Source organism: Salvelinus sp. IW2-2015, linkage group LG37 (assembly GCF_002910315.2).
Source record: "Salvelinus sp. IW2-2015 linkage group LG37, ASM291031v2, whole genome shotgun sequence".
Taxonomy (NCBI): domain Eukaryota; kingdom Metazoa; phylum Chordata; class Actinopteri; order Salmoniformes; family Salmonidae; genus Salvelinus; species Salvelinus sp. IW2-2015.
In genome coordinates this window covers 6,506,507-6,523,759 of record NC_036876.1, presented here as the reverse complement: position 1 = coordinate 6,523,759, position 17,253 = coordinate 6,506,507, and the positions used below count along the sequence as shown (strand labels likewise).

At 41.4% G+C, this 17,253-nt stretch overlaps 1 pseudogene; it reads left to right on the top strand.

Annotated features, from left to right (window-relative positions):
- The window catches only part of LOC111960328 (phospholipid-transporting ATPase ABCA1-like), a 232,665-nt pseudogene that overhangs the window by 70,734 nt on the left and 144,678 nt on the right, over positions 1–17,253 (top strand).

Here is a 17,253-nt window from a genome sequence, read left to right as displayed (position 1 = left end):
ATTTTACATTTAGATTCCACGTCACAAAACTGCACATTGACGAATTATGCTGAAACAGTGTTGATTCAACAATTTTTCCCCCCAGTGGGTTTTCTTTCCCTCCTTTGCACCTATAATATATTATTAGACAGGGGGTGACCGACAGTATTGACCCAGTGGCTCTCATGAAACAAAGACCCATAGATACCACTGTGTTTCCAGCAGGTTTGCCCTCTCTCCTTCCTCACTGTATTTCTCTCCCACTCCAGTACCTATTTACAGTACAAAGTCAACTGCTACAGATCTGTTGGTTCTTCAGCGATAGCCGACCCTTTTTGCATTTTCAAACTGTATTTGTCACATTCCCAAGGCTGAGGATAAGAGTTCAGTCTCCTCGGCATTTAAGGGCGAGATAAGACACGGAGTCTCGGCTGCGCTCGAATCAGAGAATCAATTGTTTGTAACTCAATGCTGTTCCATATCAATAGTCGTTTAACAATGCAATCTTGATATTGTATCAGAACTTAATTACAATAACATGTACATAGAACTTGGATATTGCATGGGACAGGTTCCCATGAGGCTTTTGAAATTGTTTACAGCATAGGTATATGAGTATTGTGACTCCACTTTCCAGCAGTATTACTTTGCAAACATGATAAAGGATGTATTATCTGCAAATACGAGAGACAAATTTACATCAACGATACTGCCCCTTTGTGCCTATATGCACAACAATAAAGACACCAAATTGACTTTCAAACAGTAGATACTTTTGAGAATCACCACGTCTGCAAACATAAATGTTTGTAGCGGCAGTTAAAATGATCTCTAAAACATACCAACCAACTAACCCTTGGAATATTCCACCCCTCCTCCCGTTTCAGTAGCAAGAACATATTTAACATAATTACACTATTCTCTGGAGTTTCTCTGCTACCCATATCACTTGATTTACTAAGAACCCCGAGTCTCCCAACTCTCCTAAATTTAAGTCACGGCAGCGATGTAACTCGAGCCCTGTAACATGCACCCAGTAGAGGACTTATATTATTTAAGCATCCTCAAATCGATCAGCAATGTATTATTCAGGAGCATCTGGTGGCAAGGTTGTCAGTGTCAAACGTGGTGTGCATGACTGATCGACTCTATAGTGACAAGTCGACAAGGAGTTAACGGTCGCAGGTTGGCAACCATTAAAGGGGCAATCTGGAATTTGGTACATTAATGTTGTTTGAATCCCAGATTGCCCCTTTAAAGAGATATTACAATATAATAAGGACTCTGTAATAAGGGGATTAATATTCAATCTGATGCAACTGTTAGCTGAGGCACGATCTTGTTTGTTTGTTTGTAAAAAAAAAATCAAATAGGCACATTTTACATACAGAAAATTTTATGATCTAATAAACAGACCGAGCAAGTACAAAAAGCATAAATAAATAACAGAAAATACACAGAGGGGTCGTTTTTAAGAAAGAACATTTGTGTATGAAATATTTTGCCATAATAATTCAAAATTTCTGTCCTCCATTAGGAAACAAAATCTGACATTATTATATTAAAGTGGCTATAATCAGATTATTTTATGTAATCTAGTATTGAAATGCATCCCAAAAGGGTTTAGAGAGTTGACATGTAAAGAAAAGATGTGATTAAAGTCAAAAATAGATTGAAAACAAACCACTGTTTTCTTTTTTCCCCTTTTTTCCTTTACTTTAAGCTCTTAAGCAGACCTGAGTTAACATTAGACATGTTATTTGAATTCCACACACACACATTCCAAGTTCAACTTTTTTGACACTCCTATTCTGTTTCAGTTGCTCCTAGAAACTTGGTGGTGTTAACTTGAACCCTTCTTGTGGCTTTACACTGCTTCCTGTGAAAGTGATACATCCCACGAGAGAACAGGAAGTGACCTCGAAGCCAGGTCGCTCCCATTCAAGCACTCACATTACTGAATTTTCTCTGTCACAAGGGCTGTCTCTACATTGTGAAGTAGAGGACAAGGTACACCGTTATTCCCCTCTGACTCCCTAATTGGTACTACTGAGAGACAGCATTTAGTTGATGTCTTTCAAAGCTAGGCACAACTCCAAATCCTCTCCACAAATGGTTAGAAAAGTCTGTTTTGTGGTGCTTGCATTCTGGCGTATGGTAGTGAGGGATTTATAAAAGGCACTTCTCATCTTATAAATGGACTATCCTAGCGGATCACGCCGTAATTTGCAATTAATATGATACATTGGCCCGTGATATCATGTAAACTTTTATAGTGTTTTTAACATCTCTGGGTAGCCACTACCCATGTTTCTATGCTCACATATGCCTCTACTAACTCAGCTAGGTTTGGAGAAAATCTTTAGGTGCTGGAGAGAGAAAAAACCTTTCTGCTCCTGCTTTCCTCGTGAAAATGGTCCTCATTGTCAGGGGCGAATTACCAATTAAAAGAAGTAGGCTTTTGTGCCGGCCCGTTTTCAATTGCCCGAGTTTCAAAAGTCCCGTAACAAATCACTCGCCCAAAAGTTAGCCGAGAAATTAGCCCAATGTAAATGCACTGGAAATGTGCTTTCATTAAATCGTAATGTTTATTAGCATGAATGTGGGAGACTGTTCTACCTATTACGGTATATAGAGCCCCTTTATCCTGCCTGCCCCACCGTGGTAAACTGGTGCTTCGTTGGCATTCTAAGGATTGTATTTATGGTCGGTAAGCACAATTGATATGTGAAATCTTTACTTTGTCAAAGGCTCAATCCATTTGATATATCTTCTTAACTGTCTAATAGAGCAATGGCAGCACTTTATTATATTGGCGCCGTACAATATATTGACATGGCATTATGAAACGTGATTGAAGTTTATTGGGAGGAATCTTATCCTGGGGCAGAGCTGAGCGATTTCCACTAGATGGGCCAGATGCAAAGTCAAAATTAGCTATATATCGTAACAATCCAATGAAAACAAGAAATTAGCTTTCTGTTCATTTAAGGTTAGGGTTAGGCATTAGGGTTAGCAGCGTGGTTAGGGTGAAGGTAAGGGTTAGGTTTAAAATCAGATTTTGAGACTTTCTGGCTGTGCCAGCTAGTGACTATCTTGCCTCCAGTACATGAGTCATCCCAATAAATACCACCAACCTGCTTTAATACTGTCTGATTCTATTGTAACATCATCAAATGATCCATCATGCTGAGTATGGCGGGTGCTTCTAGATGGTTAGATAGAGCTGATGCACAAGGTTTATGAAGGCTAGCTCAATGTAAAATCCCCTTATAATAGAGCTGAATCTATAAACGTATTGGACCCTTGATTAAAAACTCCCAGAGTGTGTCTATCTTAATGGATCATCCGTTGGGACGATGACATTTACTGCATCAACAGAACTTATTTTCTCTCTCGGTCTTCTAAGGGGCAAGGGTCCGTTCACTGGATGAAAAATGAGGTGTTCAGACAAAGTGTTATCCTAAACTGTGTTGAATTTCTCAAAATGACTAGAGGCCATTTTAACAATAGAACAATGGTTGCCAAGGCTCCCTGTTCAGTAAATTATTATGCTTAGCTATGATAGTACGACAAGATTAAAACAACGTGTGAAAGACTATATTAGTCCATTAAACTAAGTGCTGATTCTGAACTCAAGATACACATTGATTTGAAGACGAGATTGATTTTGTTTTTGTTAGTTGTTCAACATGCCTCATTCAGCCCATCTCTGAAAACCTGATTGCGAGAGCTCTGTCTTTACATAAGGAGTGGGGTTTATACAACAGATGATCAATAAATAATGCATTAACTCCCATCTTGCTGCATTGCCTTCCCTTATCAAAACCTGGGCTTGTCGATATCACCGGCTTAGCTGTTTCGTGACCTCTGTGATTGCCTCCCTTGCCTTCCCTTTGCACCCACCAGCTTCCTCGCGAGTATCGGAACCATGCTTCCCATGTACCTGGTGCTGGCCTTCATGTACACCGTCTGCATGACCATCAAGGGCCTCGTCCTGGAGAAGGAGCTTAGGCTCAAGGAGGTTCAACGGGCCGTTGGAGTTCAGAACGGTGCCATTTGGTTCGCGTGGTTCACCGAGAACTTTGTCCTGCTCATGGTCCCATGCGCATTCATAAGTGTCATGGTTAAGGTCAGTACTGAGAATGATGACTACTTTCAAATAACAAAGCACAATATCACTTGGTTACTAAAATAAACTGACGTGGAGTAACGGATTCCACCGGTTGTTAGCTATCATTGACTGTCCTTGAGCTTGTACAGCATATTGTTTCCTGATAGTCCTACTTAGTGTGCAAAGTAACACAGAAGAAGATTACCATGCAAGTCATATAAACTTTACGTAATGAGTTAAACACATCCGCGTTGGTGTAAATGCATTATAGGCACAGTGCCGTTTGAAGTGCTATGTTGTTTAAAGTGAAGTGACGAGAAAACATTGTTTTATTTAAGAGAAGTATGTACATTAATCAGAGTACGTGTCCATATTAGGACAGCGTGCAGGTGCATAATATTTTGTTATACAGGATCTAAAAGATATTTGATTTGTAAAGTGGTTGTGCCTTGTTCTTTGTTACTCTTGCTCCCGTTAATTCTGGGATAACTAATGCCAATAATATATTTTTTTAACGAATCAGGCATGACCTATCTCAATTTCCACTGTGTCATGCTAATTGATTGAGCTTGGTACTAAAACCGTAATTCCCCTACATTAAAATCAGCCTTGTTGTAAATCATATGCCTGTATTTCCTGCGATTGCATCGCCTTCTTTGCACGCTATTCAAGCATGTACTAAATGATGTGTATCATCGATGTGACACAACTTCCCTAGTGACACTCCGGAGAGTCATACTGGTGCGACTAGATGAAAGACAGTATTCCACCCATCGAGACAGTCTTTGAATAAAATGTCTGTCATTGAGAATGGATCCATTAGGAGAAGCTATATACAAAAAAAAATGACCATCTGTTATGCTGTGCACTTACAGAATCAAAGCAATTTTGGATGCTTACCGGAATATCACATTAGACTGGATATGGCCAACTCGATATGGCCTCTGAGTGACTTTATATAGTCATGTATGACAGTAGGAACACTGTGTTCGATGTTGTACAATGGTCCTGTTTGCTGCCATATACATACAGTATGTCCTCTTGATAACTTTCAAATGCTGCATCAAAATGTCCTGTGTTACATACAGCTTTCACCTAGTCATTACTGAACGGCGTCACTCTTAAAGCTGCTGTTGTTGATGGGAGACACATGAGCTGCGGCTCTGTTGCTTTAAATGTACATCACTCTTCTGTGTCATTGATCCTGCCGTGTGTAATTAAGTGGCCTATCTGTTAAATTGATCCCCTGTCCATGGACTAATGTGCGTCTAAGCTAAATTATAGAACCATTATCACAATGAGGTGGCCATTTTGTTTGCTCATCACCACACAAACATGTTTGCATTGTTTTTATCTGCCTCTAAAAGGTACTGTGCCCTTTTCAGCCTCCTAATTCATATGCATGGTTAAATTAAAAAGAAAAGGATAGTATATAATGTAGATCAGCTAATACATGTTTTGCAGTTTAATTGGAAAATACTCCTGGTAAATAAAATTGATATTTGAACAGCTGGGCTAAATGTAATTTCCCCATCAGCCTAATGTGTTTGCCAGCCATCAGCAATTTGTAAAGATTAATAACAATAAATTGAGTTAGTTGGGTGCCTTGGAGGAACCCCTGGGCATGGTGGGTATTCAAATCATAGAAATCAGTTATTATTAGGATGATATTTTCATGGCCATTTTCTATATCAGGGAATCCGAAGGAAATTATTTGACTGCTGTGTCTGGACTAGGCATGACTGCCACAAGTTTGGTCATCCACACCTGAATTTCCCCTCTTCTTTTCCAATTGCCATTCCACTCCAGGGGATGTTAAAATGCTAATTCCCCTCCTGTCTAGAGTGATTTATCTGAGTTTAGTAATATTGTTGGCTCAAACACTGTGGCCTTTCTTTGCTTCCCACTCAAAGAAAAAAAACAAGATGAAGCATTCGTTAGGTAAATCAACAGATTGGTTTGGTTCTTCACAGACCATGTTCCCTAATGGGAATATGACTTTAGTGGCGATCAACATACCCGCTATATTCTACCTCTATACGACCTCATAATGTACTTACTGCGCACTGGGCGAAAACTGGTTGAATTAACATTGTTTCCACTTAATTTCAACCAAAAATTGTAATGTGAGGATGTTGAATCATGGTGGAAAACTGATTGAATTTGAAAAAAGTCATCAACGTAAGGGAATTTAGTATTTTTTCTCCCAACTTTTACCCTAAATACAATGACATGGTGAAATGTTTTGTTGAATATACATTGAATTCACGTTAGTTGACAACTCAACCGAAAGTAAATCAAAAATAGATGTTGTACTGATGTCTGTGTCCAGTGGGTGAAAGTCGTTTCAGAGTCTGTGGATAACATTCATACTTTCTTTGAGAGTCTGCAACATGCGCTTGTACACCTCGAAACTACTGTATGTTGACACAGAACTTTGCAGAAAATGAATGAGGTCAAAACATTGGAAATCCATATCTCAGGCCACTTGAATGCTATCACCACCAGTGAAGTCTATTTGCTCTAATATCTATCAAGTTTATTGCTGGAAATCAAGTTGTAGTTACATAATACACACATTGGGATTTTGCCACGACAATAGCACAGTAGAAAATCTCAATCAGCATCCAGATGTGACTGGGCCGTGTACACCCTGCCCGCTGTCCGACCCCTCCCCCCTTAGGTTCCTCCGCTCGCTGGCGCGCTCTCTGCCCCTGTACATGACCCTGGCCTGGATCTACTCGGTGGCCATGATCGTGAAGGGCATCGTTATGGAGAAGGAGGCGCGTCTGAAGGAGACGGTGAGGATGACGGGGCTGAGGAGCTCCACCTACTGGCTGAGCTGGGCCGTGTCCAGCGTGCTGCCGCTGGCTGTCAGTGCGTTCCTCCTCACCCTCATCCTCAAGGTGATTCACCACTGATTCCACTCTGATTCAGGGAGACCTTTGACCACTTCTTGAAGGGCTGTGGGCAATGGGCACCAACTCATTCTCATTTCAAGGCTAAGATTACCAATGGCTGGACAAGAAGGAAGTGATAAGGTATATTGTAATATTAGCATGTAGTAAACAATTAAGAAACAATCACTAGAAGTGCTGTAATACCAAACAGCAGAATTAGGCAACATTTCTTATCAATTTAGATGAGGCTGTTAGCTTGGCTACCACTGCTTGTAACGAACCAGTGGTGTATCAATACTCCTAATACAGTATTCAGTGGGTTTGGGTTTGTTCAATGGACATTGTAATGAAGTGTAATCAAAGAGTTTGGTTGCTCTAGTGGACAGACCTCCAAGACTGGGGAAGGGTCTCCTTTTAATGCAGCTAAGCAGAGTGACGCCACTATAGGGGTTATATTACAACTAACTATAGACTAACAATTAAAGGCTCACTCATTTATTAGAAAAACAACAAAATGGCAGCAAGTGGATTGCTATTGGGTTGGGGAAGGGTAACCACTTTCAAATCCATAGAGGGAGTTATGGATGCAAGGACTGACAGTCCATTACGTCAACGTGATATTAAATCATATTTTGATACGACGGAATGTTAGAATTACAACAGGTGATACATTAGTAGGAGTAGTCTTCATAAGACACTATCAACACCTGGTGAGTCACTCTGCCTACTGCTTATCGAATCCTCAACAATGAGTCATTTTAATCAAAAGCTTTATTTTTGTTCTGCTTCGTGCTCTCTTCACAAATAATAACTTAATCACCACAATCAGTCATGATCACTCAGTTTTTTTGTAAGATGCCTGCTAGACACAAGAAATGGTTAAGGCTCAAACATCCATTGGCAATAAATACTCCCAAAGTGCTAACTAGGGTAGTTTTGTGGCTACCAATGGCCCTGTTCGAAATACATCCTTCCTTTATACTTCCTTGAAGTAAACACTGATCAAAAATGTTTTGATTGATGAAAGTAAAACCCTGATAACGTAGGATTATTTTTACATGAGATATAATTTTTTCTAAATCACAGTTCTGTAGTTGTAAAATATGGTGAGTTAGTTGTTTTGAAATGTAATGGTGATTGATCATCTACCTACAATGCTTTCACCTATCACTTACAGATCTCTGATTATCTCATGAAAACGAGGAAGGAAGCATTTCGAACAGGGCCACAGTGTTGTTTCCCCCCTCTTGTCCCTTTTATTATCCCTTTCTTTCCGACCCTCTCCCGGTGCAGTATGGGAAGGTGCTGCAGTACAGCGACCCCTCAGTGATCTTCGTCTTCCTGCTGGTCTTCTGCGTGGCCACCATCATGGAGTGTTTCTTCATCAGCGTCTTCTTCTCCAAGGCCAACCTGGCGGCGGCGTGCGGAGGCCTCATCTACTTCGTCCTCTACCTGCCGCACCTCCTCTGCTACGCCTGGAGGGACGTCATGGGGTTCCAGGTCAAAATCGCTGTGGTGAGTGGACCTATGGAACTACTGTACCTTCCACCACAGGTGCATAATGGACAGCAGAGACCCAGTGGGTGTTTATTAGGGTTTGGATTTGGAACTGTATTGAAGACTCAGTAAGTGATTCTGTTATGGTATTGAAGAGAGATGAAGTTTGTACTTTGACCTAGAGATTTGTGGGGTTCAGGCCTGGAAACATACTGTAAATACCAGGCATAATCCCAGTTTAAATAGCAGACCTGATTCAATAAATCAACTGATCATCAAACCCGTGGTGAGTTGATCAATTCAGTTGTGTTGGAACAAAAGCCTGCACACCCTGTGGTTCTCCACGACCAATGTGAATCTAAACAAGTATGAGAAGTGGGTTACTGAAATTAACACACACACACTACTCACTCACACCACACTATCACAACACACACACACACACACACCACACACTACACACTACAACACAACAGCACACACACACACACACACACGCACACGCATGCACACGCCTAGTACGGATGCTGGGATAATGTCCATACACTGTGCAATCCCCATGACCTGAACTATAGATCCTTGCTCTGACACACAAGACAAATTTGGATTATAAACGAGTCACTAATGATATCCCTATGTGCTCTGTAACCATTATTCTCTCAACCTTTTAACTCTACCAGTGTATCGTCAGATCTATATTGCTACTTCAATAACCTTAACCTTAATAATAATGTTGTTGTATTTGTGGTTCCATTTGATCCAAATATTTATTCTCTCACCTTTTCACATTAGGTTCATGTGTTTTGGAATGTATCCCATTGACCTTATCCCATAAACAAGATACAATTTGCAATACTTCTGTCTGTTTTCAAAGTTGGAAACGTTGATTTCCTCTGACATCGTGAACTTCTGGTTTTCTAATAACGAGTCGTGTTTTTCATTTCCTATACGGGTGCAGTTATTGAGCTTTTAAGGTTTACTTCAAATGGGGATATTACTTTTCCCGACTCTCTGCCAGAAGTACAGGCACTCAGTCATTTAACTCAAGACTTTATGATACACATACTTGAGAAAGCGGATAAGTGTGACTGAATAAACCCATTGGGTAGTTTCTATGGGATTCTGTCCTTTGGAATAAAAAAGAAAGAAAAATAGCACATACATGCTCAACTTTGATTGTAGCGTTTCTGATTGACCTTTATGTTCTGTGCAGGATCATTTGTCCTGGAGCCGTCCGTTCTGCAGACACAGACGCAGCAATTCTTAATCTTCATTGCAGTGAGGCCTAGACACATCTTTCGATGTAGAACCATGTTTCCTTGTTTATCAAAACTGAGATATTAAGACGTGGCGTGAAAATATATCTTACTTTGGCATCTGACAATGCTTTGTGTGTTTTCTATGACCAAAAGCATGTGGACACCTGCTTGTCAAACATCCTCATTCCAAAATCATGGGCATTAAGATGGAGTTGGTCCCCCCTTTGCTGCTATAACAGCCTCCACTCTTCTGGGAAGGCTTTCCACTAGATGTTGGAACCTTTCTGCTGGGACTTGCTTCCATTTGGCCACAAGAGCGTTAGTGAGGTCGGGCACTGATGTTGGGCGATTAGGCCTGGCTCGCAGTCGGCGTTCCAATTCATCCCAAAGGCGTTCGATGGGGTTGAGGTCATGGCTCTGTGCACGCCAGTCAAGTTCTTCCACACCGGTCTCCACAAACCATTTCTGTACGGACCTCACTTTGTGCATGGGGCATTGTCATGCTTAAACAGGAAAGGGCCTTCCCCAAACTGTTGCACAGAATCGTCGATAATGTATGCTGTAGCGTTAAGATTTCCCTTCACTGGAACTAAAGAGTCTAGCCTGAACCATGAAAAACAGCCCCAGACCATTATTCCTCCTCCCCCAAACTTTACAGTTGGCACTATGGATTGGGGCAGGTAGCATTTTCCTGGCATCTGCCAAACCCAGATTAGTCTGTCAGACTGCCAGGGAGTGAAGTGGGATTCATCACTCCAGAGAACGCGTTTCAGCTGCTCCAGAGTCCAATGGCGGCGAGCTTTACACAACTCCAGCCAACGCTTGGCATTGCGCATGGTGATCTTAGGCTTGTATGCGGCTGCTTGGCCATTGAAACCTGTTTCAAGAAGCTCCCGACGAACAGTTCTTGCGCTTCCAGAAGCAATTTGGTACTTGGTAGTGAGTGTTGAAACCGAGGACAGACTATTTTTATGTGCTATGTGCTTCAGCCCTTGGCGGTCCCGTTCTGTGAGCTTGTGTGGCCTACCACTTCGCGGCTGAGCCATTGTTGCTCCTAGACGTTTCCCCTTCACAATAACAGCACTTACAGTTGACTGGTGCAGTTCTAACAGGAAAGACATTTGACTAACTGACTTGTTGGAAAGGTGGCATCCTATGACAGTGCCACTTTGAAAGTCACTGAGCACTTCAGTACAGCCATTCTACTGCCAATATTTGTCTATGGAGATTGAATGGCTGTATGCTCGATTTTTATACACCTGTCAGCAACAGGTGTGGCTGAATTATGCGAGTCCACTAATTTGAAGGGGTGTCCACATACTTTTGTATATATAGTGTATATTTTTATGCCGGTATACACTACTTCCTTTAAACCCAGCATTCAAACAAGTAATGCCAACACAACAGCACAAATTGATCTCATCTGAGAGTAGTTTGTGTGCTAAGTAGTCAGGGTTTTTATTGTGTTCTTGTGTGTAAACGTTGCCAGTTCTCCTCATGGCATCTCCACTTTTCTGCCTAAATGTGTTTCATATATATTGTATCATGAGGGGAGAAAAAAACACTGCTTTACAGAGCTATTTTATTCCGTGCACTATTCCTCAGCCAAGTGCTTTTGTGGAGTTGTGCCCTTGGCATTGAGATGTCCTTCCTCTGCTCCCCCTGCTTAGACAGAAGGCTACTCCTTTCATTTGCATGAACAGTGTTCCTCTGACCACGTTGACTTACAGCCCATCCCTATAGTTTATTTATTAGAGTGTAGGGATGTGTAGGTACATTGTTCCCAGGCGCGCGCACACACACACACACACACACACACACACACACACACACACACACACACACACACACACACACACACACACACACACACACACACACACACACACACACACACACACACACACACACACACACACACACACAACACACACACACACACACACACACACCACACCAGAGAACACACACACACAGAGAAACACACACACATACACACACACAGATACACACACACACACAGAGAAACACACACACAGAAAACACAACACCCGCTCAGTATTGTGCGTGCGTATTGTCTTTGATATCATATTCATACCACTGCATTTGAATAATGAAAAATATTGTATATTTTAATGAGAGTGTTGTGACTCAAGGATTTTTCCTAAGCAAAGGTATTGGCTGTGTGTGTGATGTCACAGGGACAGCAATAAGATAGCACAAATACAAAATCCAATTATCTCTCCAGCGTCCAGTTTATTTGTTTCTTCCTTTGATTCACCTTCTCCACAAACAAACTAAGGATCCTCCTCCTCTCAGATGTAAATACGTTGTTTGTCGTCTGTGCGAGCTCTCTAACAGAGCTAGTAACTTTTTCCTTCTTTTTTTTGCGCTGGCTGGGTGCTTGTTGTGGCCTCCGTGTTGTCATGTTGACGTGTTTTCATAGCGGGTGGTCTGTTTGTGTTTGATTCTGCTGCGTCTGCCCTTCTCAAAGTCAGACTGGCCGCACCGTCGCTCTGTCAGCCTGTCACTCAAAGGTCACGGAGGGGTCATTCACTGCCCTGCCGTCACCCATTGTCTGGTGGTTGGCTGCCTATTGTTTGGCAGGCGAACGTGTCCGACCTTGGGCTTAGGGGGACAGTTGAATGGATGCCAGGGGCTGTGCATGGAGAGACTGCGGACAGAGGTCAGATCAGACCTCGGGTGACTGTGGGGCTGTAACTGCCCCTATTGTCAATGTCAGAATTTCATTCACTTGGAGACATTGGCAGTTGTCGATTTTAGACGGTTAAGATGCGACAGAGAAGGCCGAATATTGATATTTTTTTGGTGCTGTTGTACATAATGTGTTGGTCTACAAGGCTTTATTTAAAAAAATACCACTCAAAAACTATCTTTTGGTATTTGTGACCAACCGCCTCGATTCAGTCTTATGAAGCAACATTTGAAATTGTGTTTTTTTTACATTGGATAAAAGTAGAGATATGTGACATACGCCAAGCTTCTTTAAACAGGTCACATTTGTTTCATTAGTCCATGGAAGTTCTATATCTTGAACACTTGATTGCTGACATGCTAAATATTATATCAACAGTGGACTAATGGAGCAAATACCAAAATACCGTTTTTGAGTGGTATTTTGTTTGTGGCATCTGGCTGGGCTTAAACGCTTGGGGTAAATGAAGCATGCCCAAACAGCTGGCAGACAACATGGAGAAGAGAGTGATCGGCTGTACCAGAGGATGTGTCATGGGCAAAGCATAATTTGCCATTTCCCTAGCTCTCCTACGGTATGAAAGATGTAACACGCTTTTGTTTGACACACATGACTTGCCATCCACATTTGTTTCTTTGACCAGCTGGAACTTCTTGGGCTGCACAAATCCAGTCCTCAAAGCCGCTGTCCTGTCTGCTGATGTTCTCTTCTTCTTTGTACTTAAAGGAAATTATTTATCAATAATTTACATTGATTAGCTAGACTAGTGTGTCCACATACCAGGAGGGAGAAAGCGGTAGAAAGCGTTTTGAAACATTTTAAAATTGGGTGAAATTTGCCCAATTAGAACAATTAGATCCTACATTTTGCCCTATTGAACACAACCACAATTTCCCAAAGCTAGATCATGTACTGATCATAGACAAAGACTAGAATGAGAATCAGCAAACACAATATAATTCAATGACAGTGTTGCATATCCTGTACAAGTTAATTGTTTTGCCTTGAACTTCCTGACGTGCTCTGCCACACTGATGTTGAAGTTGATATTGATGATCTGACGCGATCCTGATGTCCAGTCTGAAATAACCATCTTAACTGCATCCATTTCCAGAGTTTGCTGTCGTGCGTGGCCTTCGGGTATGGCTGTGAGAACTTTGCCAAGTACGAGGAGCAGGGCATCGGTATTCAGTGGAGTAACATCGCCCAAAATCCTGAAGACGGAGACCGGTATAGCTTCATCGTGTCCATCATCATGATGCTAGTCGACGCCCTCATCTACTGGCTGCTCACGTGGTACATCGAGAACGTCTTCCCAGGTAACTCATTCATGAGAACGCCATCAGTAATGCACTCATCCGGAGTGAAGTGTCCCCTAGGTACAGATCTAGAATCCCCTCCCCCAATCCTAACCGTTAGTGGAGAAAACGCTAAACTGACCCAAGATCGGTGTCTAGGGGCAACTTCACCCTAGTGTACACCGTAATGCTCACTGTACGGCATCCATATTAGGATTCTCCAACTCCAACTGAATCTGACACAACTTCCGTAAAGGTGTGACTGTCCTAATATGGACAGTGAGCATTATGGTGAAGCTGCCCCAAGCTGTGGCCCTGGGTCAGTTTAGCATTCTCCTGAATGGTCCTAGTATGGACTGTGAGTGCTGTAGATAATGACATCTGTTAGTGGATAAAGTGTCGTTGATTAGTAACGTACAGTGCCAGCCAAATGTTTGGACACACCTACTCATTCAAGGCTTTTCCTTTATTTTTACTATTTTGTACATTGTATAATAATAGTGAAGAAATAACACATATGGAATCATGTAATAACCAAAATAGCGTTAAACAAATCAAAATATATGCCATATTTTCTTTATATTAGCCACCCTTTGCCTTGATGACAGCTTTGCACACTCTTAGCATTCTCTCAACCAGCTTCATGAGGTAAGGGTGACAAGGTAAGGGTGGTATACAGAAGATAGCCCTATTTGGTAAAAGACCAAGTCCATATTATGGCAAGAACAGCTCAAATAAGCAAAGAGAAACGACAGTCCATGATTACTTTAAGATATGAAGGTCAGTCAATCCGTAAAATGTCAATAATTTGAAAAGACCTTCAGGTGAAGTCGCAAAAACCATTAAATGCTATGATGAAACAAGCTCTCATGTGGACCGCCACTGGAAAGGAAGACCCAGAGTTACCTCTGCTGGATAAGTTCATTAGAGTTAACTGCACCTCAGATTGCAGCCCAAATAAATGCTTCATAGAGTTCAAGTAACAGACACATCTCAACATCAACTGTTCCGAGGAGACTGCGTGAATCAGACCTTCATGGTCAAATTGATGCAAAGAAACCACTACTAAAGGACACCAGTAAGAAGAACAGACTTGCTTGGGCCAAGAAACACGAGCAATGTACATTAGACTGGTGGAAATCTGTCCTTTGGTCTGATGAGTCCAAATTAGAGATGTTTGGTTACAGCCGCTGTGTCTTTGTGAGACGAAGAGTAGGTGAATGGATGATCTCTACATGTGTGGTTCCCACCGTGAAGCATGGAGGAGAAGGTGTGATGGTGTGGTGGTGCTTTGCTGTTGACACTGTTGGTAATTTATTTAGAATTCAAGGCACACTTAACCGGCATGGCTACCACAGCATTTTGCAGCGATACTCCATCCCATCTGGTTTGGGCTTAGTGGGACTATCATTTGTTTTTCAACAGGACAATGACCCAACACACCTCCAGGATGTGTAAGGGCTATTTGACCAAGAAGGAGAGTGATGAACTGGCCTCCACAATCCCCCGACCTCAACCCAATTGAGATGGTTTGGGATAAGTTGGATCGCAGAGTGAAGGAAAAGCAGCCAACAAGTGCTCAGCATATGTGGGAACTCCTTCAAGACTGTTGGAAAAACATTCAAGGTGAAGCTGGTTGAGTGAATGCCAAGAGGGTGCAAATCTGTCATCAAGGCAAAGGGTGGCTACTTTGAAGAATCTCAAATATAATATATAATTTGGTTTGTTTTACACTTTTTTGGTCACTACATGATTCCATGTGTTATTTCATAGTTTTGATGTCTTCACTATTATTCTACAATGTAAAAAATAAAGCAAAACCCTTGAATGGGTAGGTGTGTCCAAACCTTTGACTGGTAATGTGGATAAATATATTATCCCACCAATATGAACATAATGTACATAAAGGGAACAGTTTCCACTTCATTTCAACGAAATACTTCAATGTAATGACATTGAATCAACATGGAAAACTGATTGGATTTGAAAAAGTCATCAACATAAGGGAATTGACATGTCCAATGACATGGTGACATGTTTCTTTGATTTTACGTAGAATTTATATTTGTTGTCAAGTCAACCAAATGTAAATAAAAAATAGACGTTGAACTGACGTCTGTGCCCACTGGGTTGTGATGAATATAGTACTCTGATCTTGGGGGAAAAGTGTGTAAAGTATGATAAACTCCACTGAACAAAAATAAAAATGCAAAATGTAAAGTGTTGGTTCCATGTTTAATGAGCTGAAGAAAAACAAATCCAACATTTTCCATATGCACAAAAACTTTATTTAAAAAACATTGCACAAATTTGATATCCATGTTAATGAGCATTTCTCCTTTGCCAAGTTAATCCATCCACCTGACAGGTGTGGCATATCAAGAAGATGATTAAACAGGATGATCATTACACAGGTGCACCTTGTGCTGGGGACAATAAAAAGCCACTTTAAAATGTGCAGTTTTGTCACACAACACAATGCCACATATGCCAGATGTGTCCACCAGAGCTCTTTCCAGAGAATTTAATGTTAATTTCTCTACTATAAGCTGCCTCCGTTGTTGTTTTAAAGAATCTGGCAGTACGTCCAATCGGCCTCACAACCGCAAACCATGTGTAACCCCTCTTGCCCAGTCCCTTCTGAGGAGTATTTCTGTCTGTAATAAAGCCCTTTTGTCTGGAAAAACTCATTCTGATTGGCTGGACATGGCTCCCTAGTGCGTGCACCCTTGCCCTGTCATGTGAAATTCATAGATTAGGGCCTACAAAATTTACTTCAATTGACTGATTTCCTTATAAGAACTGTAGCTTAGTAAAATCTTTGAAAATGTTGCGTTTATATTTTTGTTCAGTATATTTTATACACAAAATGTACAGGTACCTGCAAAATAATGGAAACACTTGAGTAAATGAGGGATATAAAGTATATTGAAGGTAGGTGCTTCCACACAGGTGTGGTTCCTGAGTTAATTAATCAATTAACGTCTCATCATGTATAAAAATGCTGGGTAGGCCATTATTTTGGCTACCATGGCAATGCCAATGTTGGTCCAACGCCCTATTAAGACACTCTAAGTTGGTGTTTCCTTTATTTTGGCAGTTACCTGTATGTTATACTGTAATTATGAAATCCACAGAGTACACAGAACTGATACGCTCCTCTCTTGCCAAAACAACTTTGGTCAATAATCAGAAAATATATATAATATCCCAGCAGATTGCCATAATGTATTCATCTCATCTTCTCTAATTAAAAAAAAGGGGGATTTGTGCCAGTCTTACTGGATGGAAATATGCACTGCAAAGCGCCATCCCTCAAGCCAAGCTGTTATTAAAATGTGAATGATGTTTCTCCATGCTTGATCACAGGCCAATATGGAATAGCAAAGCCGTGGTACTTCCCATTCACCGCCTCCTATTGGTGTGGGACTTCACCGGCGCCCAATGCTGACCCCAGTCAGTTCAAGGACCCCATTGAATACACCGGTAT